The sequence below is a fragment of the Cyprinodon tularosa genome, unplaced genomic scaffold, assembly GCF_016077235.1.
Source record: "Cyprinodon tularosa strain WSP-4 unplaced genomic scaffold, ASM1607723v1 ctg20, whole genome shotgun sequence".
Lineage (NCBI taxonomy): Eukaryota > Metazoa > Chordata > Actinopteri > Cyprinodontiformes > Cyprinodontidae > Cyprinodon > Cyprinodon tularosa.
In genome coordinates, this window is record NW_024038734.1 from 1254843 (window position 1) to 1282459 (window position 27617).

Sequence of the window (27617 nt, forward strand, 5' to 3'; positions counted from 1 at the left end):
AAGAATTTGCAAATTATCACAAGAGTTTGTAACAGAACGATGAAATTTCACGAGATTTTGAAAGTAAAATAGATCGATACCGCGTTTTTAAAAATCAATTTGATATCAGGATATGAAAATATATTTGAATATATTATTTTTCAAAGTGTCAGAAATGGATAACAAAACTGCTATTTTCAATGACTACTTATTTTTGTCCAGCTTTAACATCGGTATCGATATCGGTTATCGGCTACATGAGTTTTAAAATATCGGCATATCGGATATCGACCAAAATCCCAATATCGTGCATCCCTATTTAAAGGTATATCAAATATTTGCATAATGTATTAAGATAAATAAATACTTAATATACTGTTTTATAGAATATTTATAGTTTATAATATGTTGCTTTGCAACAGAAAGAAGTTTGATTCCCAGTCTGGGGTATTTCTGCATTGGTTCTCTCTCTGGGTACTCCTGCTTCCTCCAGTCCAAAAACACTACTGTTACTGGTTACTGGTGCCTCAATAATTGTCAATCATGTGTCTTGTGACCCCCACTGTGGGAACCCCCATCCCTTGTTTCCTGTATGAGTGTGTTAGCTTTATCTTACGGCCTACCTGATGGCTATTTGCTCACAGCTGAAATGCTAATGTTCAGGTAATTTTATGCTTACATCAACAAGTTTCCTGCCGGAAATAAAATGTCATTAATGTCTACTAAGCATGCTTATCGAGTTCATTTCATTTCAGCATCTCAAATTTTAATAAGTGTATGATCAATGCGTCTGTGTTCATGCAGTCTCTGGATGGCGGTCTGTCTTTCCTTTGAACTCATCTTGTAAGGCAGCTGTCGATTATTCATCGGCGGACGAGCTGAGGCGAGTTTCCTTACTTTGGATCTGAGAGGTCGGAGCTGTTTGTTTGTTTTACTGCCCCTGTTGACTGAACAGTATTGTATTTCTGCACAGCATTCAATTACTAGGTCTGATTAGTGCAGCCGGGGGTTATGTGGACTGACCGGCCGCACCGCTGCTACTTCATGAAACCTCATTGATATGGATCTGATTGATGTTAAGTGAGGCTGCCTTGTTTTAGAGGACAGCACCCAGGGGAGAGCATTCACAGGATGTCCTGTTTCAGTCAAATGCATCATCAGGGTTATTCCTCTACATGTTATATCTTTATTATTACACATCAATACTGCTGTATTTTCTCTTGTTTATAAATCTCTTAAAAAGACAATGTTTGGTTTTAATATCACAAATTTGTCATGTGCAACAGATTAGTGGAATAATCCAAACCTTGCATAGATTAATTCCTGTGCTGATCCCGCCGTCAGGTTGTGAGTTCAGCCTCTCTGAGCGGGTTTGTGTGCATGAGTGAGATAAAGAGAGATTAGCACAGGCAGCATATGGATATGTGCCTGACCTTAGTGTTGTTTTAACTGAAATCTCTTTGCTCTACAAATGTTTTACACACATACACACATGCTCATGCTCTATGGAATTAATCTTGTTTTATTATTGTTGTAAGCAAAGAACGTATTTTTTAAAAGGATATTTGATCTAAAAAAAATCATTTCAGGAATTAAAAGTTTTAAAAACTCCTTAATTAAGAAAGGTTTTTGAGTTACTTTGCGTTTTTCTTTTAAAAAATTATCATATTTTCCCTTTTTCAGTTTTATTTTCTACATTTTTATTCTTTGAGTTTCATAAGTTTCTTTTCAAATTGCGTTTTGCAGATCATATTCACTTCAAGGGGCGGGCTTTCCTCTGGAGTGAGGAGTGAAACTAATTCTATTGGTCTGCAGGGATGCTAGCAACAACATTTGTATTGGTCGTTGTGGCGTTAAGAGCGAAAGTTTTTAATGGGCACTAAGTGAAGAGAGTGTGATCTGTGAAATGCAATTGAAAAGAAACCTATTAGTAAAAATCTAAAAGAGAAAATTGAGAGAGAAAACAAAAGTTGAGAGATAAAGAGATTAAAAAAATACCGGTATACATAAATTATGAAAGAAAACAGCCAAGTAAAACTTAAAACTTATTTATTAAGACGATTTTCAGAGTTTCATTTCTTGATTGCATTTTTTTCTAATCTCAGTTTATAAAACAGGTTCTTTGCTTGTAACAAAAATGTAACGAAATTCACACCATAACCTACATTCACACAGGCACAAACACATTGTACTAATCAATTAAATGTCAATTTTGGCCTCATCTAATCTGAAAATTGTAAAAAAGCAAGAAAAAAAAAAAATATATATATATACACATATATATATATATATATATATACATATATATAGATTCATATATTAATTTAAAAACACATGAATATGAAATGCACTTCATACACTTAGGATCTATTCACCAGGATTCAAAGGCGGATATTTTCCCTACATGATTAAAAAAAATTTTTTTTTTTAGATAATTTTGTTTTTAAATAACAGGGTAAAATACTTCCTGATAACAAATTTTAATGTCTCTTACCTACTACTGACTGTTTATATTATTGCTTTTTTTATTCTGAATACTACCGGTAATCATCTCTGCAAAACTAAACAGATGAGCTCAGCCACACAGAAACTGCTGACCGGCAGGCTGCTCTGTTCAAACATGAAAAAGCTAAGTTATACAATGCCAGAAAATTATAACCTTAGGATCAGCAAAGCAAAGTAATGGGAAAAAATATATATAAACGTGTATCGGTGTGCACGTTTTCCTGTGTAAACATTAAGAAGTTTGATCGACAGGATTAGATATTGGTAAATTCCACATATAAGTGAGGAGTAGGAATCTATGAACAAAGAAACACTTATCAGATTCAGACTTGGTGTCTGCCGGTATTTAAGATCATCATCAAAAAAACTTTCTGGTTGATTGGCTGTAAAAAGCAGCTAAAATGTAAAACCAAAAAAAGATGTCCAATTGCTGTGGTTATTAAAGATCGCTTTTATCTAAGATCATGCTGGACTCATTTTCTGCAAATATATAAAAAATGACCCTCAGGTAGAAAAAAAAACTGTCCCTATACGTACTTTTACAGGAATTTGTGAGAAAAGCAAACAGCTAAATGTCATTCTTTGCACCTTGTTAGCAGTCAAAGCCCACAAAGTGTTTGCCAGCTGCTGCTATTAGCAGAGCTGAAGTTCAGCGAAAGGCATGTGAGAAAACACACTAACATTCCTGGCATTTCTCACTTGGTAATTATTAATGTACCTTCTCATAACACATGTAGACCTGACAAGCTCTGATAAAAGGCTCAAGAGGAAACAGTTCACTCTGATAAAGAAGCTGAATGGCTGAAGCTCTTCACTGCAATGGTGTTTTCACAGGTCTGCCTAAAAAGTGGATCAGACAGCTGCAGCTGATCCAGAACGCTGCTGCCCGTGTCCTCACTAAGACTAAGGAAGTGGAGCACATCACCCCAGTTCTAAAGTCCTTACACTGGCTCCCTGTATCTCAGAGAATATACTTTAAAATACTTCCGTTAGTCTATAAATCTCTGAATGGCTTAGCACCTCCAGACCACTCAGGTCTTCTGGCTCCAGCCTGCTCTGCATACCTAGAACCAGAACTGAACATGAAGAACCAGCATTTAGTTCCTATGCTCCACTTATCTGGAACAAACTTCCAGAAAACTGTAAAAGGGCAGAAAGCCTGAGTTCCTTTAAATCAAGACTAAAAACACATTTGTTTAGGATTGCCTTCGACTGTTCTTGTCATGATCTTGGCGCTGATGGTTTGGGTTTTTTCCCTTTGCTCCTTGCTCCCTGTCTAATTGGTTCTGCGGCTGATTATCGCCGATCATTTCCACCTGGTTCCTCTACTATTTAGGTTGTGTGTTTGCCTCCCATCAGCGCCAGGTTATTTGAGTGTTTTGGTGAGATGTTTCCTAGCAATCTGTAGTCTGTCTGTTTTCCTGATTTTGACCAGTTTCTGCCTTGAGGATCTCGAGTTTTGCCTTGCCCCTGTCTGCTCTGTTTGTTGCATCTGATCTTGGATTCTACCGGCTTCTGAACCTGGAACTGGCGCCCACTCCGCTCGCTCTCTAGGAACTCTGGGAGAGTCGCCCGCCGCAACTGCGGTCAAACCTCCCTCCTGCATTCAGCTGTGTTCTCCGCGAACGGACTGAACTTTGAATCAGGTCAGTGACTTAGCTCCAAGTCATATTCAGCTCCACATTCAGTCACTGACCTGTATTCTCCCGTCTCTGCAGAGATCCGTCCCGCAGCAGACGAGCAGTCCCGCGCTCCTGTTTGTATTAAATAAACGCTTTGAACTTGCCCACTGCCTGACTCGCCTTGAATTCTGGGTCCAATATTCTAGTTCAACTGAAACATCATCAGTTCAAGTTTTTTTTTTTTTTTGTCCAACTGTTAATGTTCTTTTTTGTTTCTGCATTTTTTATTTTATTTATTTTTCCCTACTTGCTTTGATTATGTTTTATTTTCCTATATTTTAACTTTGCATTGTCTTTGTACTGAATTGTGCTATACAAATAAATTTGCCTTGCCTTGACTTGCCTTGCCTTCAGTTTCTATAGGAATCTCAATGAGAACAACATAATGACTGATCATTTAACCATATAATCAGAGAGTTGGCTAAAACTGTAGTAAACGGAACCAAAAAAGGAGATGAAAGAGTGATTGTTATTAAAATCTTCCCTGCCAGGTTCAGGACAAATGTCTTTGCTTCCTGGAGACTAACTGCTGTGATTAAAGCCACTCCCATCAGTTCAGAACTGAACATCTTCCCTGAATGTCCGTCCAAAAACAGCGTCAAAAACCCTTCGCTAAGCACAAACTGGTCAGTACCAAACTTAAATTAGAGAGCGCATCCATCGACCGTTTAAAAAACCTGTTTGAAAATGTTTTCCAGGTCAGATCTGAATCAAAAAGAGATCGTACATCAGATGCCTGACTGATAAAAAGGCAGACAGCTTTTGTTTGATCGTTATTTGTAGCACGACAAGCCGGAGCAGGAAGGGATCAGGCAGGTCATCAGGTGGTAAACACCGACACTGACGCATGCCGATGTCTTGACAGATGATCAGCACTTTTTTTTTCACTCCTCTAGTTTCAGTGTAAACATAGAGATTGTTTGTTGTTCCTTAGAAAATCAGCTTGTTTCAGAGTTTCAGTTCAGCCGCGCTGCGTTAACAAATCCAATAAAGGAAGAAATTCCAGTGAAATGTGGAGAGCATTTTGTCTTGAAGTCAGCTTAATGACATTAGTGCTTGGAAAAAAAATCATGAATAGTCTCAAGGGGGAACTCCAGAACCAAAAATAAACTATGAGTTTAAATATTAAAAACAAAGGAAAGAACATAGAAAATAATTATGTGAACAAATAAAAATACACAACTGAACGTAGACAAGGGGCTCATATTAAAGCATATGGTTTTAAACAGATTACTTTTCCCCCCTATACTGCTCGTGCAGTTTAAAGGGATCCACGATTAGCTGTTACAATAAAGAAAATAGCTATTTTTGATATAAAGTAAAACATTTGTAAGCTTTTTAGTTTTAATAAATCAAAATATAATATTGTCACATTGACGTCACCATATTGCTACGGTGGAACTATGTAAATCATGTATGCTAGGTCCTGTAGCTGCCAGTTCCTTACAGAAAAAACAGCAATGAGTAATGATAAACCTTTTCAATTTGAGCCGGAGAAAGTTGACAAAGATGAGATTGAAAGGTAATGAAATTAAAGAGAACCAAACGGAGGAAGAGGGGATAGTTGGCTGGTGTTTGTGTGGATGCTAATAGGAGACGCTAACCCAAATGGAGAGCAATGCTACAAAGAGTTCCAGTTTGAAACTTAAGCACAAGAATAGAAAAATGTTCTCAGATATTCTATAACGATGTTCTACAACGACTAAAAGATGCTTCAGTGTCACCTTTAAACAGTTGTTTATTGTCTTAAGATTTGATTTTGGTTTCACGTTAGCGTCGGCTAATGGTGTTAGCTCTAGCTAATACTAACAACAGTAGATCACAAAGCAATCTGTTTTAACAGATGTTACATTTATAAAAGCTCATGAAAACTTTGATTTAATCATACAGCGTGGTATTGTTTAAATTTACAGCAAACTTGGGTAATGTTAGCCTTCCTGTATATACTTTGTAAAATTAGGTGTAGTAAGATCTAATCGCATCATTATCGCTGCATACACTGCTCCGCTGAAAAAATGGTGACCTCCATGGTTGAAAAATATAACAAATGATATATAATTTTTGAAGCAATGGAGTGTCTCTATATCGTTAAAAGCATATTTTTTTTTAAGTAAAAGGTATAGAGGACAATCTTTTATTTCTGTGTGGATCATTCAAATAAGTGGTCCTCCTAATTGTCAATCATTCTGCTGATATGTTTGCGAAAGGCCATCCTACGTGCTCGTCCCGTTAGCTATCTTTTTCTGCACATTCGCACTTTCAAGCGTATATCTGTGGTGAGCTACGGTTTCAGACAGTCATTGAAGCTCAAAAGGCAGTTGTGTGTGAGAAGAAAAGAAAGGCTGCAGAAGAGGCAGATAGATCCCAGAATGCTTTGCGCAGAGAGCTCTCCTTGCAATGCATTATGGGATTTGCACACACCGGCCCGCTGTCACCATAGGCCCGGTGGAGGAGGAGCTACGTGACCAACACAGCAAAAAGCACTGATCATCTGTCCGAACGATAAGTTAACTGAGTTCGCAATAAAGTCCACTATATAGTCCCCACTCTATATAGTGATTGAGGGATTTAGGGGTTAGGGCGGACTTTTGGAAACAGTAAGCTTGTATGAGCTATGAGAACAGAAACTTTTAAACAGAGCGTGCACAAGGAGAAATGGGCTTGTGCACGCTCTCACACGTGCATTGTTTTTCAAAGTTGAGAAGGCAGATCTTTTAAAAAAAATCTTGAAAATCCTCCACAATACCTTCAATAGGGAAACTACAACATTTTTAGACCAACATGCTCAACTAGTCGTGGATCCCTTTAAACTCATTTTATCTGAGCTGTGTTTGACTTTATGAAGAACAGAATAAGATTTCACTTCCCCCTCCTCCAGCTGTAGATTTAAACAAAAACAAAAAAAAAGCTGACACACATTGTTGCCCATATTTATTGAAAAACAAACTAATCTTTATGGACACATTAATTAGTACAGCAGCACTATCAACACTTATACTTAAAAACTTATTTGTTTTGAAATGCCGTTATAAAGGTACAAGAAGTGTGTTTGCTATGCAGGCAACAAATCAACTGGCTAAAATTAGTTTGTTTTTCTGCATAATAAATCTTTCTGTTTCATGCAATAAACTATATATACATAAATCTACTGTAAATAACATTTTTATAAGTGTAATAATCAATATGTCATGTTACAGTAAGACTGAGTTTAATGTTTAAGCATTAGATCATGCATTGTACGTTTGCTGCAAAACTCAACTCATTCTTTTTCATAACTAGGTTAGTAGAACACATTATTCAAGAAGCTTGTTATGAAAGAAATGTGACCATCTATCATGAAACATAAAGTAATTATTTCCCTTTTTTCCACATTAGGAAAGGATGGGAGGCTGAGGCTGCTGCTCAGATAAAAGAAACAGTTTAAAAGTTCAGCTCTGCTCCAAACAAAGTTCCTCAAGTGGAATAATTACAAATCCGACTTCTTTCCCTCCTTTTTCTGCAGTTTGAGCTGCTTTTTAAAATTGCTACTTTAAATAACATTAGGTTCGCAGTACATAGATCTAATTTGCAAACTTCCCCACAAGAAAGCAGTTAGATTAAAACTGATGTGAAAGTTTAAAAACATGAAGAGAGCTGTAGCAATAACTCTTCACAGAGTTCTAACGATGTCTTTGAAAAAACTGAAGTCCCTACCTGTGTTTTTTCCGACTGAGAATTTACTTGTCCTCCTCTGATCTCATCTCTCTTGAACTTCTCGGTCCTTCTGACTCACACTCGTGCTACAGATGATCAAACCACATGGCTTCCTGTTTCTCTGTATTTCACAGCAGCTGGGAGGTACGTGGATGCAGAGGAAACTCCCTAAAGAGCTGACCTCCAGGATGACCTCGCACTGATTTGGAAATATGATTAAGCCGACATGATGTCCAGTAAGAGGATGTTTTCAATGAGATTTCTAAAAGAAACTCGGAGAAAGCCTTTTTCTCGCCTCTTAAGCCACTTTTGCACCTTTGTTCATCTTTTTTTGTGTTCTCTAAGCTCTCTTTCAGTGGTGATCCAACTCGTTCCTCCAGTTCAAATCACACAAAGCCCCGCATGTGAACCCATGTGTAGCATTTGGTTCTGAACCTACAATGAAGCACAAAGAGCCAGCTTCAGGGAAGAAATATAACAGCAACAGTTTGCCCGGTTTGCTCACAGGTGAGAGCACAATAACCAGAGGATTAGGCCGGAGGTTAAAACGCAGACAGCAAGAAAGCAAAAAAGAGATGGATGAGGGTTGGAAAAACAACCAAGTATGAAGTAGGAAAAACATAGAAAACAAAGACATGGGGGCTGAGTGAAAGTCTAACTTCCCGCGCCTGGGTTACTGGACGGGTTCTGCACCATATCCAATTACATAATTCAAACAGGAGACGTTAGCATCCGAGGAGGGAGAAGAGAGAAGACATTGTTCTCTTCTCTGCAACAAGAATAGACCACGTGATGAGCAGTGGGATGTCAAGGACTTCTTAAAGTTGGCACCGGTGGGTGGGCACGCAAAAATCACAGCTAATAAAACACCTTGCCAGTCACAGGTGCACTATGCGGAGACTGGAGAGCTATTAAAGGCATTCCAGAGCAAGAGCGTAGCATTGAAGAAAATAAAAAGAGGGAATAACATCCCGATCAAAGCTACACAGCCTGGTTTAACACTAGAGCAGGTGCCACTGTTCCCCTGTTATTATGTCTGGGCCCCTCAGGCATATCCAATCTCAGTTGCCACAGAAAAGGGCTATAAGAATCTCCAAACTTGTCTAGAAAACAGCTTCACCAGCAACCCTGGAGACCAGAGGAATAGGTAAGTCAGGTAGTTTTTTATGGAATTATTATAGAACCGGAGATTGTTGGAGATATGAATCAAGGTTTAATGAAAGCTACGGAACCTGTCCAACTAGACAGGACAGCAGTCCAAGCTAGACTCATTTCCTCTGCCTAAGCTCTTCCGGACAAAGGCATTACAAGAAACAACTATGACAAGCATTCTAGCTGTCTGGTGAAATGTTATTATATGTTCAACAGCCACCTAATCTCCCATGCTGGTATGGATTTCTTGAATGAAAGTATGACTTGGCTTTTTTTTTGTAAGGTCTAGAAAGGTTTAGAAAAAGCACACCTTCAACTTCTTCACATGTGAATAAAATTAGCTCTGTTGAGGCATTGCAGAGCTACCTTACATAGTAGTTATTACAGTCCTTGGGGTTACACTCCCCCTTTATAACTAAAACAGACCAAATTTTGGTAAATTTTTATCATCAAGATAGTTCAAACTCAGTTAAAGATAGAAACAGCTTGTGAACAGAACTGCTTTAATTTTCTTTAATTCTGCCAAAGCTAATTAATCAAATTTAGGTCTGGACTTTGACTCGACTATAATGTAGATGGTTTATTGCTCAGTTGTGGTAAAAATCTGTGGTCCTGAAAAAATAACAAAATCCCGTATACAAGTGGCTGAAGAGGGTGGCTGGGCACTCCCTAAGAAATAGGGTGAGGAGCTCAGTCATTTGGGAGAAGCTTGGAGTAGAGATGCTTCTCCTCCACATTGAGTGGAGCCAGCTAAGGTGGCGAGTACAAGTACTTTGACTAGGCCATCTAGCACATGACTAAGCTCTGATGTAAACCATTCACCCTTGGCCACACTGTGGCTCTACCTTTCTTATACCTCATCCAAAATCCTGAGCTATTTTCTGCATTAGTGCTGCTATAAGCCTAGACTGCTGGAGGACATAGGGACATCTTTTCATTATTCCATCTCTATTCTCCCATTCTGCAGTATTTGTTAGTTCAATCTCTGATAATGACATTATGTTCTCTCTTTTTTCTCATCGTAGTGACTTCATCTAATCTGTTCCTGTTTGGCTGTGATGCCATTCTGGAGAGAAATATTTGAATTGAAATATCCTGTGAATACTCTACAACTTTAACTCTCTGCACATTTTCTTGAGAAACCATCGGCTTCTTGGCTGCTTCTCAGCTACACGCTGTCCTTGCCCTACTTGTCAGGGCGTTTTCACACTGCTGGTTCAGTCCAGGAATCAGTAAAAGCAAGATTCACCTTCTCAGTTGCCACAGTTTGGTGTCATATAGAGACTGTAAAACTAGGCCAAGAAATCTCACGCATCTCACAATATCACTCTACATAGCTCAAAGAAATATTTTCAGGGATCTCTGTTTTTACTCTAACTTCTCCACTCAGGTGTTACATCCTCTCTCCCATCTTCCGGTACAATGAGAAAAGGCATGTATTCACACTGCAAGCGAATGGTTCCAGCTAAATCAAGCCTAGATAGGCAGATGGAACCGTGCTAGGGTTCAATTGTCGTCTACAGGGTTTGGAATAGATTCACACCAGAAAGATCTGCCTCAGAAATGGGCTCTGCCCAAAGAAAAAGTGTTCCACACATTCAGCGAGATAAAACACTAACTTTAGTTTGTCTTGTCTTGGTTGGCCAGCAGTTGTAACATCCTATTACTTAATTAAACAGTGCAGCAAGGAATAACAAATGGGTCATTATTTATACCTAAAACTAATACGTGTGCAGTGATTTAATTAATTTAGCGTTAATCAGTAAAAAACACAATTTTTCATCGCGATCACTGAGTTCGGGAGCGGCCATTTTTGCCCAAACATAGAAACATCACACTCCTGACATCTTCCGGCAGTGACGTCACGGTGCAGTAAGCCTAGCGCCATTCTGCCCACTTTACATGCAAAATTAATGGGGACAATTACACACATCTGCAATCAACACAATTATTTTACATTTCGAGAGGACTTCACCATTGAAATTCAGGAGAGCTATAGTGAAACTGACAATGCCCACGTGCATGACAGTTGGATGTTATAATACATCGAGTAAAAGTAAAAACAGATGAATTATTTCACCTTTCTGATTCATGATCCTCCACGGACGGGTTCGTCGTTGGATTGCCAACTTGAAGATGGAGGATTTGCCATCGAACTTCTGGCCAGAGGATAAACACGTCATTAAACCGTTATTCTCTGCTTCACATAGTTCACTGGTCGTCACCATCATGGATAGATACAGCACTGGGACTTGCTCAACAGCCGATACTGCACCGTGATGTCACAAACCGGTAGGTGGCAGTAGTGTTCTTTGACAAACATGAATGTCTCCGTAAAGCACATTAAAATGAAATTACTCTTAATTAAAAACACTTATGTTTTATTGAAAAGTATGTAACAATTTCATACTTAAAGTACTTTTAGGAGTTTGTATTCTGAATGTGACCGGACTTTTTCTTTAAAACAGAGCAGTAATGAAGCATTTCTCTGTTCCCATCCCTACAATGCATCCAGTTTTCATTTTCTTTGATGACAAAAGATCCTACTAGTAAATCTTTAACCACTATTCAGCCTTTCACCTGAGTGACCTAAAAGAACCAAGGGTAGGTCACACTCATTTACCATAACCTTTACAATATCCATAGATATTTCATGGAAAAAGCACAGAATGTGACAGCGAACTGAAACTCTGCTGGAGAGAACAGAGTCCATATAAATACAACAATGCCCACTCATAGAGGAGGGCGTTGACTTCTGGCTTTTTGTTGAGCAACACTACGACTCGTCTGACTAAATAAAAGAGACAAGGGCTGAATAAACCACGATAACACACACACACAGGGTAACCGCTGGTTCCAGTATGTAAAAGAAAGGCAGGAGAGTGCATGCGGTGCTTAGAAGAAGATAAGCCAATCGATAAAACGTGAGGAAAGGATAAGGATGAGATCAGGTGAATACAACACGGTTGAATCACCGACATTTGTTACCAAAACAAAAAATTCCCAGGATGAGATAATGTCACCGTTAGTAGTCCACAAAAGCTTATTGTGGGGGCTGAATGGCTTTCAAAGGAAGGATGATGTTCGTTTCACCTCATAATCATTCAGATCTTTCCCTAGTAAAGGACAGAGGGGGCCTTCTGTCTAATTTCCGTCAACATGTCGAGTGATAGTACAATCACCACCAGCATATGAGAAAACATTGTGCTTACTACATCTTGAGAGACATTTGGATCGTCAGGAGAGAGTGTGCGAGCCACAGAGCCAACTAGTTGTCATGTACAATACCACCTGTTCTCATGAACATGTTACCCATCATATATCTCATCAAATGTTTTGACCTATAAAGGTACATAGTCACATTATTTGACATTTATTTAAATGTATACCGTTGTAACTCACTCTGGTCGCATAAAATGATGGTGTCCTGCTGGCATAGACTATTTCTGTCTTTTAAGCTTCTTTTTAGCTCCGTTTGTTAGCAAATATAGTATGTTAACCACTATCATGCGATCGAGATTACGTCACTGTGCTTGTGTAAAATTGATCAACAAGCTAAAGCAATAGAATGGAGCAAGAGTGGAAGTTTCAGCATCATTAAAGTAAAAAAAAAGTCCAACATGCAAGGGTAAAACGGTGCAAGAAGTTGGGATTCCAAGAGGGATCAAACGTGACTTGCATTAGGAAAACATTACAACTGTTGGAGTACACTAAGCTGCAGCTAAAGCTCAGGAAGCATTCTAATGTCGCTGTGAAGTTGTTATACAGGTGAGTACATGTCCTTGCAAATAGTGCTACTGGTGTTAGTAATGCTTTTAAATCCCATCGTCTAAGCTGTTGGTATTACAGCACAGTTGGAACATTTAGTAGCTATTTCAAAGGTTAGCATCTGCTTTCTGGTAGTTCAGTGGTACTGCCAGTAGATGGTGCCATGTCTGTTTATGTCATCTTATGGCACCCAATGCTGGATTTCTATTTAGGCTCAAAAAGGACAATCAAAACACTAAAGTTTATACTCTTATTTTCCCATAATGAACTATATATTGGTCTTTTTAGTATAGGTATATAAGGTGACTATGTACCATTAAATTAGCCATGCTATGCTAACTGTGAGTGAATCTATCAGAAAGTTTTAGGTGACTTTGAACTCAATAAATAAAAATGTAACCATGGAACATTGACAAGCTTCTTTACTTCATTCAGCACTTTTGAAAAGCAGTTACTCAAATTAAGTAGCTTTCGTTATTATACCAGCTACACAATTTTTCTGCAAAACGTTGAGGAAATGCCTACCTGCATTTATTATAACAGCTAAAGTGAATAACACCTGTAACTGATATCTACTATATAGGAGATATTTTTTGCTAATCAGTTAATCTGTTGATTTTGTTTTTATTAACCAGTAAAAGCTTCCTTAATAAGATTTTGTGCAGATTTTAAACCAGATGAAGATTAAATTATGTTGATTGAGGAGTTCTGTATATAACATATTGGTGGACAAAAAAAGGTTTTTCATCCTGGATGTAAAATTTGTATTTATTTATTTTTAAATTTTTTTTACAAACGTTGTTTATTTGGTTTTTAACAGGAATTGCATAGTCATACATTTACAATGTGATACATATAAAACAAACCATACAATTCCCTTGAGCCATAAAAACCAAACAAAAAACACAACAAAATGACCTCCAATCACTAATTTTTTTTTTTTTTTTTTTACATTTGTTGTATAAGCAATGATCTGAGTGGGTTTCCAGTTCAGCTAAAAGCCTGTTTTAGAGTCTCTATACTCCAGTTAATGATCATTTGATTATCAAATTAGTTGATGATTATTTAAATTATTGATTAACCAGGGTTAGTATGATACCGTATCCTTCTTTAGATGTTGATTCTATTTTTCCCCCAAAACAAAACATCTTTAACTATTTAAACAAAGCAACTATTAAAGTAGAACAACAAAGGGCCAAAGACTTTGACCTGATATCCAAAGACAATCAAAACCCCAAAGGACCCTGATCTGTCCAACCCTGTGCTGTGAAGGCCTGAAAAAATGTTCTTTGCTTTTACCGTAGGTTGTAATGAGCCTGCCAGATGTTTTCAGAAGGAGGTGGGCCTGCAAAATTATTTTGCAAATATATTATCTCAATTTATTGCATCCAATATTGTCATTACTTTTTGGAGTATTTTAGATTAGGTGTTTTAGTCCATCAGTATCTAATTCATCAAGGAAGACACTTTTAAGATTGATTTTAAACGTGTGATTCAGGTTATAAGAGGTCTGAAAATTATCTTTTGGTGTTATAATAAAAAAAATATATATATTTCTTATCTTAGGGGCAGTTTCAATACTATGCAGAATCAGAAAGACTTCCGTTACTGTATTTTAGTTTGTTCAAATTTAAATGTACAAACTATATTGTGTTTTTCAGCACAAACACATTATTGAAGCTGTTTCAATAGATGTAGACGGAAAGACTTCCCGAACTTCATTTCAACACTTGTCAGTGTTGATAGGTTTTAAGTACAAATTAATGGTATTACATTATTTTACAGCACAATCATTACAAAAGACTATTTGCTGTAGTGTTTTTTTTAAGCAAAACAAGAAGTGCACACATGTGCATTTAGAATAAAAACCCGGTAGTAAAGTTTGCAAACAATTAATGAGTCGGAACTGTATTTTTTCTTTTTTCTTTTTCTTTGTTTGCTTCATTTACCTCAATTTGACCACATCAAAGTGATTTAACCGCAACGTTCAACGGTAATCAGATCTTTAGAAAAAGTCCCTGATTGTGTTCAGCGACTTTAGATAGTAGTGATAACAGCCAGCTTTTAAATAGTGAACCAATTCACTGTTGAGCTGCATTCAAACGTCCTACTACAACTTTTTAGTTTCCGTAACAGGCATGCCGATGGACAAATATTGACTTAGAGTTTATGACAACCTTTAGGATGAGGAAATGTGGATAATAATTAACTTGGGTGTGTTAATTGTTTGGAAATAACCTTGTTCTGACTTGAAAGTTCCTCCTTAAGAAGTGTATGAGGCTTAGTGCCCTGCAGAAGAATTTATAAACTCTGAGATATTTTTATCACGCTGAAAAAACAAAAACTCCTAATATAACAATTGGGATTTTAGATGATTGTCAAACAATTAATGACTCATTTGTACTCAGCCTTCTTTACTATTTACACTGCAATAAATAATAAAATATAGTGCAATGGAATGGTTTTAGGTCAATTTACATTCGGGAAGTTTTTTATGTCTCATTTAAAACCAAAAATGAAAAAAACAAAACATCACTATATTTGTCTTTCCTTTAACTAAATGTATAAAAATGGAATAAAAGAACTCACTTTAAATTATTATTATTAGTTATTTAGACAATTGGCCTGAAACAGAAGCTCTCTCTGCTTTACATCTATCACGCAGGGAGTCATTCTGGTATACAAGCTCAAAGTTCTTAGCCTCGTGAGACCATCCTGATCTCGCGAGCTTTCAAGGTTTCACTCGCAGATCAGTCTGGCTACTTTCCGTTAAAGAAAATCTGGAGCAGTTCACCAAACGAACGTCCAATCAGCGTTGGCTTTGAGGCGGGTTGAGGTGTGACGCAACGAGAAGCGCGACAGTTCAGTCTAAAGAACATGGCGGCTTCAGCCGATGAAACTAGCGTTAGCGTGGCTATGGAGCAAGTTTTATCAGAATTACAGAGTATTTATTCACTGAAAGAAGAGCAAAACACTGCTCTGGAGGCTTTTCTCAGAGGAAAAGATGTTTTTGCTCTTCTCCCGATTGGTTTTGGCAAGAGTTTGATCTATCAATTGGCTTGTGCCTGGCTTGTGGTTGTGTTTTTATTCATCGCGCTGTTAGTACGTCATATGCTTCGTTGATCTGATTGGTTTATTTGGCCCGTCTATCACCAACATAGGCCAATCAGCTAACCAGTATTTTCGCCCCTTCCCAAAATTACTTCAACGGAAGGTTTCCAGATGGAAATGCGGAGCAAATCCACCTGGCGGAGTCAGGTTACAAAGTTCTTATAATTCCTTCAATTTTTACTAATAGAAATTATTATATCCTTATTTAATTTGGTATCTGCATTAAAAACAAACAAGGCTCTAGAATTATCCATGATAGTTTGTGAGGGATTGCATTTGAGTCAAAGAGTCGAGGCAATGAATTGGTTTTCCTTAGATAGAAAACTTTGAATCAATTTGACTGTATGATCTATTTGAACTGTAAAGTGCCTTGAAATGACTTGTGTTGTGAATTGGCGCTATAGAAATAAACTGAATTGAATTGAAAACTGAATTGAATTGAAAATTGAATTGAATTGAATAGATAGGTGTCTGACTTTTACTGAAAGTCAGTTTGTTGAATCGGGAAGACAAAAAAAATGACTACGAAAAAAATAGGTTGACGTAATATTCCTTAAAAAGTATATTTGCAATTAATTTGAGCAGGTAAATAAAAAGATCTGCAACTAACATGCACTTATTACAAGAAGAATTAAGTGTTTATATCTTCAGCTGACTATCTGACTATGGTAAATGGCCTGTACTTATATAGCACTTTTTCAAGTCAGGAAACGTGACCAAAGCGCTTTACACTACTTCAGTCATTCATCCATTCACTCACACACTGATGGTGGCACGCTACATTGTAGCCACAGGCGCCCTGGGGCTCACTGACAGAAGCGAGGCTGCTGTACACTGGCACCACCATCTGACCACCATCAGCAGGCAAGTAAAGTGTCTTGCCCAAGGACACAACAACACTGAAAGCTGAAGTCAGGGCTCGAACCGACAACCACCAGGTTGCAGGGTAAATTCCTGCAGCTGACACAACTGTCGCCTATCAACATGACTATCCACAATTTCCCCAGTGTGGGACAATAAATAGGTTTTCTATATCTATCTGATCTCAAAGTCATGATCTAAAATCCAATAAAGAATTTGTGCCTTGAAAATGAAAAGTTATAAATGTTCTGAATCCTCTCTGACTGAGTTTTAGTCCCTTTCTAGAGAAGAGCCAACATGAGACAGACTCAGATACTAACTGCAGGTTTAAGCAGTTCTTCAAAGTACTAAAGAAAGCATACTTCATAGTATGTGTTTACATTTTGACAAAATGTTAATAAGTTAAAAGGGACATGGATATCTTTGAAAGACATTGCTTTGTTTATCACCATTTTCTTTTATAATGCTGACAGTGCTTGGATACAAGATGTTCCCCTTTTGTTTGAAAGTAGGGAGCTGTGAAAACTCAACCACGTCACTAACAGTAGCCTGACAGAGATCAGAGCAGCAGACGGTCATAGAATAAGAAACGGCAAAGGGTTTAAGAGGATGAGACCTTCTTCTTAGAGCCACCAGACGTGGCCTTAATTACATCACAGCCTCTGTGAGAATGGAAAGAGGGAGAATATGATAACAGGAAGTGCAAATAATTGGAAGTATTAAGGAAAATGAAATAAAAGTGAAACAAGAAAGGCTTCAGGAGATCGGAAGCAATTAGCTCATAATATAAAGGCTCTTTAAGTGTTTCAATGGAAGGTTCACCTGGAAAAAAATGTCCATCAAGGAGCAAAGCTTTGTTATAAATCTGCTCTGCCCACTACACCTTCTGCTAGACTGTAAATCTATGGCCAGTTATTTTTGGATTCGTTTATCTCTCACCAATCATTTAGGAGCATCTTTAGAATTAGCTTTAAACAAACTGTGCAGCAGCACTAAAGTGGGTTTCGTTCAAACATCACAGAGCTTGATGAACCAGAACGTATGCGCTCTAATCTTGGGGTCTAGTCGGCACTTAGCAAATGGCCAGCAGACAGCTGATGGTCAGCAGAATTTGTGTTTTATCAGCTGCAACAGTTTTAAGGACACACATCCACATGCACCACTTAGGAGAGACTTGAACCCCCAAAGGACTAAAACAGCTGAGCAAAGACATCACATCCAGTCAGGCCGACTCCAATAAGAGAAAGAAAACCAAATGTAGTTTAATAACATTATCTAGTAGGCATTTGAGTCCCAAATACTGTTGGTTTACAATAAAAACATCAAAGATTAGCAATAATTAACTATTTTTTGTAATCATTTAAAAAACTCAATGCAAAGTATTTTCAACTTTCAGTGCTTCATCTCTAAGCTCATACAAATGTACACACCCTCGTATGTTTGGGTTTTTATAATGGAGAGTTTCAGCTGTTTGCTTTAGTTATAAAAAGTAAATCCTGTTCTGACATTGGTGAAAGCTAAGAACAAATTTTCTAAATTGACATTTAAAAAAAGACTTTTTGTAAAAAAAAAAAAAAAACAACTATTAACATTTTAAGTTTTGAGAGTGACTTTGCTGTTTTCTCAGATTTTGCTGTTTTATTTTGTTTTACAGATTTTTTTATTTCCAAAATTTTTTCTTCAAATTTCTGTTCTTCTGATTGAATTTTTCAGATTGCATTCTTTTCAAATTTCTTTTTACAAATCACGTTCTGTTCATTTCTGGAGATGAGCTTTCCTCTGGAGGGACGAGCAAAGACGTATTCCTGTTGGTCTGTATGGACCTTAGCAGCAGCATTTATATCGGTCAGTACGCATGTGAAGAGACAGCTTTTCTATTTGGCTTGAAGTAAGGAGAATATAATCTGAAGGATGCAATTTGAGAAAAATGCAATTCATAAAAAACAATCTAAAGAACAGAAATAAAAAATGATAATTTACATTTGTGAACATATTTTCAAAATAAATCTGAAAGTGTTTTTTTTTTAATTATATTTGAAAAAAGAAATTTGAAAAGAAAATTTAAATAATAAAATCTGAGCAAGAGATACTCTCATTACATCATTTAATTGAAATATTTTTCAAACACATTTTTTTTTTTTACATTTCAATTTACACAATGCCATCCATCCATTTTCTTACACTCTTAATCCCAAGCGGGGTCATGAGGGGTGCTGGTGCCTATCTCTAGCTGTCTACGGGTGAGAGGCGGGGTCGCCAGTGCATCGCAGGGCAACATAGAAACAAACCCACTCACACCTAACGAGAATCTAGAGAAGCCAATTGACCTAACAGTCATGTTTTTGGACTGTGGGAGGAAGCTGGAGTACCCGGAGAGAACCCACGCATGCTCAGGGAGAACATGCAAACTCCATGCAGAAAGACCCCAGGCTGGGAATTGAACCCGGAACCTTCTTGCAGCGAGAAAGGCAGCAGTGCTATCCACTGCGCCACTGAGAACCCCTAATTTACACAATGCCTTTCTTTTTAATTTCCAGTTATACAAAAAAAGACTCCACACATTTGTGCATTGCTTTATCAGAACGCTGTATTCCTGGTTTAACCAGCCATCATCCATAGACGTTAATGACAACGAGTTAAAATCTGTCCAGAATTAGTACAACGGTCCAGAGCTTCCTTTCTACACACAATAAAGTTCTCACTCTTGACTCCATAAAAGCTGAATAAACTGGAACTACAATTGAAAGAATCTGGATGCAGCCAAACTCATCTTAAAATGCCTTCTCCTCACAAGCATATCTATAGCAGTTGTCATCTCCTTAAAGGTTTCTGTTATCTTCTTGATGCGTCTGTTTTGTTTCTCAATCAAACAGCAACCAGCCTCCTCCTGCCTCAGCTCGTCCTGAATTACAGAGTTTCAAGCTAAAGATTTACAAACTGAACATTCCAGAACAGTTATGAACTTCTTATCTCTCGCTGTACTTTCTTAAATAAATAATCCAGCAAAGCATTATGGGTTCCTATTCTACAGGAGCAATTAAGAAATGGTTTATTAAATAAAGGGAGTTGGATAGAGTTTGTTTATTAAAGACACAATCAGACTTCTACAAAACCAAGTATTCAAAACCAAACCAGTCGATGACTAAATAGGAGCCAGTGGAGCAGATATGTATCATACTTGCATGGTGCTGCTGATTAATACTTAAATATTATTCAGATAGAAACTATGTTTCAAACAGGCAAAAAAGGGAATAATCATTTTTAACTCACCCTTCTTTGCAAATGTTTTACCTTGAACTTCATCACAGTTTGTTCTGTAATAACCATAAACTTCTATGTAGTTTATTTAGTTTTTTATGAGAATAGCAACACAATAGAGTGAAAAACTGCAGATTTTTCATTATTTATTGATTTTTTTACAAATAATATTTTAAAATGTGAAGTGCAATTGTATCTGATCTAGGTGTGAAACAATTAATCAGATTAATTGAGATTAATTGATTATTGAAATAATCGTCAACTAATTTATCAATCGATTAATTGTTAACTGGACTTTAGTGACTCTAAAACGTTCCTTAAGCTGACAGAGCGACCCGTTTAGAGCAGTGATTATACCAAGATTGTAAAAAAATTTTTTTATATTTTTCATTTAAAATAAATATAAATAAAATATAAATAAAATAAATAAATTTATTTTATTTATTTTATTATTTATTCCGTCCGTCTATCTATCTATCTATCTATCTATCTATCTATCTATCTATCTATCTATCTAAATATCTTTTTTTTCTGTAAATATATTCTCTATCCGGAACTCGAAGTGGAAAAGTTTTAGTTTCACCTTGTTTAAATTCGCAAAAATTCTTCTTCAAAGAACGTTTTGCTTTCCGATTATTAATCGATAAATAAAAAAGATTAATCAACAGAATAATCGACTTGTAAAATAATCGCTAGTTGCAGCCGTAATCTGACCATCCATCCATGGACTGACCCCAAATTCCCTTTATCCAGTTTGTTTGGAGATCTCTAGACTTCCCCAGTCCAGAAGGTATTTTTTTTAGCTCCTCCTGCAAGTTTCGGATCTGCACCAGGGGTTCCTTCCAGTAGGATTTGCCCTAATAGGTAGGAGACGTACCCACATTTCAGTTAAAGTTTAAATCTATTGATCGCCAGCTCCATCAGACCTACTAACCCTGAAGTAAGTAAAGTAAGTAAGTAAACTTTATTTGTATAGCACTTTTCCCAGACAAAGTCACAAAGTGCTTCACATGATAACATAAAAACAACACAAGTAAAAACAGATAAAATGCAATAAAAGCTATTATAAATAAGGGAATAAAACAACACGCTATGTGCTTTGGAAGGCTAGTGAAAACATGTGTGTTTTTAGCTGCTTTTTCAAGATATCCACCGAGTCCAGAGAGCGCAGGGACAGGGGGAGTTCATTCCAAAGACGGGGTGCCACCGCTTTAAAGGACCGGTCTCCTCGGGTTTTAAAACGGGTCCGAGGAACCATAAGCAGGTTTTGACCTGAAGACCTTAGGCTACGGACCAACGTATACGGCTGGATCAGACCTGTCATGTAGCCAGGCGCCTGTCCATGAAGGGCCCTGAAAGTAAGGACAAGGATTTTAAACTTTATCCTGGAAGCAACAGGAAGCCAATGTAGGGACTTCAAGAGAGGAGTTACATGGGCTGTCCTATTTGTACGGGTCAGGAGTCTTGCAGCAGAGTTCTGGACAATTTGAAGACGCCGAGATACTTGAACTTCTTTGCTTAAGCCACATAAACCTCCCAAACATGAAGGGGATGGTCCAATTTTCTCTGGTCAGAGCCTTGGTGGATTTACAGGAAATTACTCTTAAAAAATAAAGTTTGCTACAAACAACTGTTTTAAGAACTTATCTATTTATTAATAAGTACTCGCCAATATTTCTCAAATTCAGGTTGTCAGGTTGCATGGCAAGATGGATAAAGACACACATGTAACCAATCACCATTTGAGCTTGAATTTCTAGTTTTCAAAACATTACAAACCATCAATTTCTCTACACTAACTAATTAAGGTACTTTTTGTGTTTTCCTCTTATATAAAATGAACAAAAAACAACACATTTGTCATGATGGGTTCACTGAAAGCGACCCAAGAATGCAGAACACCACTGACGGACAGAAGGATGAAAGTTTAACAGTTTTATTTTGCACAAACACACTGAATATTCTGGTTCAGGTTCGGGGCCTGGATTCTGGTTCACCGGAGTCTGCGTGAGAGACAGTTCAGTTAGCGTTGCCAACAGAGGTTTGATTTCCAGAAGTCTACTAATTGTACCTTGAGGGTTCTTGAGGTTAGCTTTGGGAGAGTCACTGTTGGTTCTGGAGAAGAGTTCATCAGCAGAGTCCGTAGCTGCTTCAGCGTCTCACGTCTACTTAGAACAGACCTTGGCTTAGGGTTACCCAGCTCAAGTCCAGAGCTGCTTGGAGGTTCTCTGTGAATCTTAGGGTTTGGCTCAGAGGGTCGGCTCGGCAGGTTAGCTCTTCCAGAGCTTTCACAGAGGAGGCACAGGTTTCCTGGAAAACAGACACAGTGGTTAGAATCCAAGCTGGATTCAAAAGTCATAGATTTACTCTGAGGATCTAGGCTTAAGCGCTGACCAACTGGAACAACACTGCGGCGTTGAGGCAAGGTCTGAAGACAGCTTAAGTAGTGGATCCTCTGATGATCTAGATGAGCTGCAGCTGTGCAGGAGGCTCCCTCAGAGGATCCACGGCGGACTCTGCTGGAGAAAGGTGGAATTTCTCCAGCTCCCAACAGTACCCCCCCCTCAACGACCGCCCCTTGGCGGTCCGGAAGAGGTTGATGGGCAGGAGCGCTCGTACTCCTCGATAAGAGCAGGATCGAGGATGTACGAGCCTGGAACCCACTGGCGATCCTCCGGTCCGTAGCCCTCCCAGTCGACGAGGTACTGCCATCCGCGACCTCGTCGACGGGAGTCCACGATGCGGCGAACCGTGAAGGCCGGATGTCCATCGACCTCCAGGGCGGGTGGTGGGGAGTCGGATGGAGGGCACAGAGGGCTCGAGGAGACAGGCTTGATCTGGGACACGTGGAAGGTGGGGTGGATCCGGAGGGACTGAGGTAATTGGAGACGGACGGCTGAAGGGTTGATGACTCGAGTGATCCTGTAGGGTCCGATGAATCTAGGGGAGAGTTTTCGAGACATCCCCTTGAGGGGGATGTCTCGAGTGGACAGCCATACCTCCTGGCCTTCGGCGTACTCGGGGGCGGGACGTCTCCGGGCGTCGGCGAAGCGCTTAGTCGCTTCTGAAGACTGGTTGAGAGTGGCGATGGTTTCCCTCCAGATCCTTTGGCAACGGCGGATATGATGATTGACGGACTGCACCGAAATCTCTCTCTCGTCTGCGGGAAAAAGAGGTTGATAGCCGAGACTGACCTGAAATGGGGATTGTCCAGTGGATGCAGATCTGAGGGAGTTATGGGCGTATTCTATCCATGGAAGAAATTGGCTCCAATCTACGGGGTTGTTGGAAGTGAGGCAGCGAAGGGTGGATTCCAATTGCTGATTCATGCGTTCAGTCTGACCATTCGATTGGGGGTGGTAACCAGAGGTGAGAGAAGGTTTGCAGCCGAGAGCAGAACAGAAGGCCTTCCAGACCTGGGAGATGAACTGCGGGCCTCTGTCCGAGAGGATCTCTTGGGGAATGCCGTGTAACCGAAAAACATGCTTGATGAGAAGCTGGGCAGTCTGGAAGGCCGTGGGAAGTTTTCTGAGGGGAATAAGATGGCAGGACTTCGAGAAGCGGTCAACAATAGTGAAAATGGTGGACATACCTCGAGAGACAGGGAGACCGGTGACGAAATCAATGGCGATATGGGACCAGGGACCAGTGTTGGGCACGTTACTTTGAAAAGGTAATTAGTTATAGTTACTAGTTACTTCTCCCAAAAAGTAACTGAGTTACTAACTGAGTTACTCCACAATAAAAGTAACTAGTTACTAGTAAAAGTAACTATTGCGTTACTTTTGCGTTTCTCGCCCCCGTAACCCTCACCACCCAGCCCCCACCTTCTCGCCGTGTGTTTCCAAAGCCAGCTGAACAGAGCGGACGACAAAGACAAGAACCTGCAGAGAGTTTTGCATTTATTGCAACTCAATGTAAATGACATCAGGGGGGAACGCGATGTGAAGTTTTTAACGGGGCATTCAGATCTGGTGAAATTAATAACTGGGGATGTCTAATTCTGAAATCCTGTGTGTTTGGGTTGTTATAGATACTGCAACATCTATCTATCCATCTATCTATCTAGATGTATACTCTGTGTGTGACATAAAATATGGATCTCCATCCCTGCCACAAAGGCCATCAAATAATGCTTAAAATAAAAAATACAGTAGGTTGAGAAGGCAGAGTATCCATCCATCCATCCATCCATCCATCCATCCATCCATCCATCATCCATCCATCCATCATCCATCCATCCATCCATCCATCCATTCATTCATCCATCCAGATTTCTCCCTTTCTCCATACGGGCTATCGTTTCTGGCTGTTGTCAGGTTTCTGGCTGTTGTCAGGTTCATTTGATCGTTCACGCTCTCCATAGTTCTCCTGTGGCGCGAGCACAGGGCGACTGTTGCGCGCCTTTAGCGAGCATGCGCGTTTTCTGTCGCTTGCGCGGTGAGTCGTGTCGCCTGCGCGGTGACTCGTGCCGCCTGCGCTGTGCGGAGATGCAGAGGAAACCGTCTGTGATGGGGAAACGCAGCTCGACGTAACACCGGTATTTCCATCAGGAAAACGCTGTTTTGCTGCTGGAGTCATCCTCACTCTCCATCTCTCTGTTTGTGCTGTACGTTAACACCCGCCAGCAGAAACACCCACCTACCCAACTGACAGACGGAATCTCACTATTCATCAGCCATTCTCATCCACCCCTCTCTCATGACAAGGCGCGCACCTCTGGATGACCTAAAAAAATAATCTTTAATATCTCTTAAACAAAAGTAGCACAAACAATATTTTTTTCTGCACAAATCTGCACTAACGTTGCACTAACCATTCAGTCTATTTGCAGAGTTTTTTAAGGTGGGTGGGGTGTCAGCTTCACGCAGCTGCGCACGAGTCCTATTATGAAAAAAGGTTAATTGTGCGACCTGAGTAACGCGCAGTAACGGGGTGTCTGCAATGGTAACTGCGTTATAGTTACAGTCAAAGTAATTAGTTAGATTACTCGTTACTAAAACAAGGTAACGGCGTTAGTAACGGCGTTACTTTCAACGCCGTTAGTCCCATCACTGCCAGGGACGCGAGGGAATAGGAAGTGGTTGAAGCAGGCCAGAAGGAGGTTGGTGTGAGGCCTCAGAGGATCCACGGCGGACTCTGCTGGAGAAAGGTGGAATTTCTCCAGCTCCCAACAACATTGGTCAAATAGAAAAACAATTTATTTAATAGATGTGAAAGTACGGAAGAGGATTAGGGCCACTGGAAAAAAAAAGTTTACTGATTTTAAAATTTTATTTCAATTTAGTATGGGAAAAAAGTCAGAATTCTGACTTTTTTCTCAGAATTCGGACTTTAATCTCAGAATTTTGGATCTTAATGTAGGGCACCATGAAGGAAGAGATGTGGGAGCACTCAGCTTCACTGACAAAGATGTGAGTTGTTTGAGGTGACCAATGACACATTGGTGGAAAATGACGGAATTAGGCAACTTTTTACGTGCCCGAGGGGTCCCGTCATTAACGGAGTAGCAGAAGGTCATTAAAACAAGAGAGCTAGTCTCTAAAACAGACATGGCTATGGCTTGATGCTAACATGTTTGTTAGCTGTCAAAAAGCTGAAAAAAAGGTCAGAATTCTGAGATTAAAGTCGGAATTCTGACTTTTTTCCCCATACTAAACTGAAATAAAATTTTAAAATTATTTAACTTTTTTTTTCAGTGGCCCTAATCCTCTGCCGTATGAAAGCCTTTACTTGGAGCTGCAAACTATAGGAACTGGCTGAGATTTGATGTGCAAAGTCTATTTAAATGAGTAAGTGTGGTTTAGACATGTTAAGTTATTAGAGGTGTTAGAAGAAGAGGTGTTATGTTGAGGGAGATATTGAGGGAAAAAAGGTGTTGGACATAAATATTAGGGACTGATAGATGTCAAAATTGACAAATTAAAAAAGAAGCTACAGGTGGGTTAAAAAAACTGAACTTTTTCCAAACAGTAACAGTGAGCTGTCAGTCAGCCTTTGATTTATTTATTTTTTGTTTAAAAAATATATATATATATAGTTAGAAGCTGCTAAGCTTTACTTAAAGACTAGAGCTCATCCTCTGTGATTTAAGGTGAATGTAATGGAAAAGTGCATTTTTGTGGAATGACTTTGGCTCAAAAAAATATTTAAGCTGTCACTTTGACTGCAGCGCTGTAATAAGCACTCACTCACAGCAGAGTCAGGAGTATCATCTGACAATCAGCACCTCTGAGCTCCTCCATTTCTAAAATCCCTGCAGCAGCAGCATCTCCAACAGGTGGCTGCAGACCCATTGTGTCCCTATTGTCAGATCTGCTCCTACGCCCTTATCCGCTGCACTCAAAGGAGTCTTCCTGCAATGCTCCATGACTCCTCAGGTCAGAGGTCACCTGTGGCCTCTGGTCTCCAGGACAACAGCCTGGCAGTTCCAGGGACCCTCACCACCCTCTCCTTTAACACAAACACTGAGAAGCAGCTTTTGTCCCCTCTGTGCATCTAAAGAAGTGAATGTTTCAGCCCAAATATCTAAAATCAAGCAGCTATAAGAGAAAAGCAGCAGAAAACAAGAGCTGCAGAAAGACTTGCATTGGTGAAAAAGACTTTTCTCAAATAAACACGTTTGAAATTATGCAAATGTATTTTAAAAATGTTAATTTCCTCCTAAAAGCATCAAACGCTGTCTGCATAAAGTTAGCAGACCTCCCCATCAGGCACCGACACCCCCTCTGATCTGCTGCAGAGCTGCATGTGGAAGCAGATCAGAGAAAACAGAAACTCACCATGCTCTCTGTGCAGGACATTTCCACTGGGGCTCTGCTGCACTTTTCTGCGCTCGCTGCTTGAATGACACTAAAAAAACTAAAAAAAAACAAACGCAAAGACAGGATATTTGCCCCGGACTTCAGGGCCGAACAGCGGACTGGAATCAGCCTGAGATCCCGGAGCAGAGAAGCAGACTGGGGTTGGCTCTTTTCCCTCCCGGACGTTTGAAAAAAGCGAGAGAGGAAAGACTGAAGGCGGCCCCGTTAACTGCGCAGAGACGCCCTTAGAAATAAGGAACCACAGTGACATCTATCGGCTAACAGGGGAAGTGCGAACATTTGGTTTGAGCACACTTTGACCATCCCATTTTTTTTATTATTATTATTATAAACCATCACATACAGTAGACAAGGTTTCGTCATCAGATGTAAACAAACCTGAAAAACTTTGAGGAGCCGACCCAAATTGCTTCCACATTTACAGAACAAATAAAACAAAAAAAAAAAACAAAAAAAATTGAACATAAAAATAAATAAACACAAACAGACCATCCTATTTTACCACATACTGTTTAATAAAACATTTACCAACTGTTACACATAACAAAACTGTTTTGTTCCATTTCAAGCAACACTGAAAAAAATAATGCAACCACTTTTGGCATTTTCTTAATCATATTTAGTTACTTTAACACAATTTTTTATGTCCTACCCTGTTAACATGAAAACAATTGTGTTAAAGTAACTAAATATGATAAAATAAATGCTAAAAACGATTGCATTATTTTTTTCGGTGAAAGCACGAGATTTTTTAAATTGAAATAGAGTTAAAAAGTAATCCAGA

General features: G+C 39.0%; 1 protein-coding gene across 1 annotated transcript in view; it reads right to left on the reverse strand.

The window, feature by feature from the left end:
• n4bp3 (NEDD4 binding protein 3) overlaps window positions 1-26874 on the reverse strand; it is a 50899-nt gene extending 24025 nt beyond the window's left edge. The window contains exon 1 of the mRNA XM_038284612.1: window positions 26792-26874. The gene's annotated coding sequence lies outside the window, so the exon portion shown is untranslated. The remainder of the gene's footprint in view (window positions 1-26791) is intronic.
• Window positions 26875-27617: the final 743 nt, after the last annotated feature.